Here is a 2,203-nt window from a genome sequence, read left to right as displayed (position 1 = left end):
CAAACGATGTGTGTGGTCATACGTAAACACACAAACCAACCACACAGATATATATATATATATATAGATAATATATATATATATTATTATATATATATAATATATATATATATAGATTATATATATTATAATATATATAGATATATATATTATATTATATATATCTATCTTATATATATATTATAGATATATTTTATATATATAATATATATATATTATATATATATATCCTATATATATATATGTATATATATTATCTTAATATATATATTTAATATATTATATACATTATATAATATTATATATAGATATTCTAATATATATCTAGATATATATATATAATGATATTATTAATAATATATAATATATATAATAATATTAATATATAATAATTAATAATTATATAATATTATATATATTTATTATATATATATATATATATTATATATTTTTAGATATACTATATATATATATATATATATATATATAACATATATATATATATGATATCTAATATATATATATATATTAATATATATAAATATATATTATATATATATATATATATATAGATATATATCTATATATTATTATAGATTCTATATATATAATATATATATATATCTTATATATATATATTATATATATATATATATATATATTAATATATATTATATATATATATATATATATATACAGCTGCTGTGCTTGAGCTTATATAATAATATGAAGTGAGACAAAAAAAACATTAATAAGAATAATTCAAGTTAAACAAAAATTTCTTTCTTCTGGAGATTAAAAAAACAAACACCCACAAAATTACTGAATATAAGTTATTCACTCGTAAGTATTTACATATTATTCTACTCAACACTCGCGTACGTTTAGGCCCTATCTGTGACCCTTTCTCAAGAGATGTGTAGCTTGTCAGACTGCTGTGGGCCTTGACCCGGTCTGACAAGCTACACATCTCTTGAGAAAGGATCACAGATAGGGCCTGAAAGTACTCGAGTGTCCAGTAAAATAATATGTAAATAATTACAAGTAAACAAGTTATGCTTAGATATTTTGTGGGTTACTTTTCAATAATTAAAATGTTATTAGTACTCCAACAACCACCAATACCCTTACTATTACCAATTATAATAATAATAATAATAATAATAATAAGTATAATAATAATTCAATTAAACAGCATCGTATTAAGCCTTATGTACAGTTCACAGCAAAAGAAAAAGAAATGTGCAATACAGGAAGTCACTAGAACTTCATCTTAAAACGTAGGGAGGGCTGACAGAAAAAAAACAACTCGGCATTATATAATACAAACTTTTAATATTCAATTCTGATAAGCCACAATTACCGTTCATTGGATATACCGCACAAGAAAAACGGTACATTTTTATAACTCGTCATTTTAGGTTATATATATATAAATATATATATATATATATATATATATATATATATATATATATATATATATACATATATATACATATATATATATATATAATATATATATATATATATATATAAATGATACATTACAAAAATTCAAAATTGAAACGATATCGAGAATTATACCTAAGTTATAGTAGTCATTCCTTTCCTGTTCATTACAGTAAAAAATATATGGAGGTGTTGCTAGCGAGATCTCATTATGTAAGTTAAAAACCACCTGAAGTATTTCTTTTATAAATATTCATATATTCATTTCATATTCATCTTCACCTGTACGCATTCACATGCATACTTTTGTTAAATACTGTATATTGTATATAATATATATATATATATATATATATATATATATATATATATATATATATATGTATATAACATATGTTTCTATTGGTGCGCACTTCTTTTCATGCGAACTCGTGAATTGAACTTTTTACTTTTTATTATATAAAACTTTGTTTTACACCGTCATTTTAGGTTTGGTACTGACTAGGTTCGGTTTGATTGGCGAAAATTTGCAATGATAATGAGTATTTTATCATTATCACATACACATTCAGCACTCCAACACCATGTATAACATCATACATTATATACATATATATCTATATTGATATTATAAAGTATATATATATATATATATATATATAATATATATATATATATATATATATATATATATATTATATATATATATATATATATATATATATATATATATTATATATATATATATATC

The sequence above is a fragment of the Macrobrachium nipponense genome, chromosome 33 (assembly GCF_015104395.2).
Source record: "Macrobrachium nipponense isolate FS-2020 chromosome 33, ASM1510439v2, whole genome shotgun sequence".
Taxonomy (NCBI): domain Eukaryota; kingdom Metazoa; phylum Arthropoda; class Malacostraca; order Decapoda; family Palaemonidae; genus Macrobrachium; species Macrobrachium nipponense.
This window is presented reverse-complemented; position numbering follows the sequence as displayed.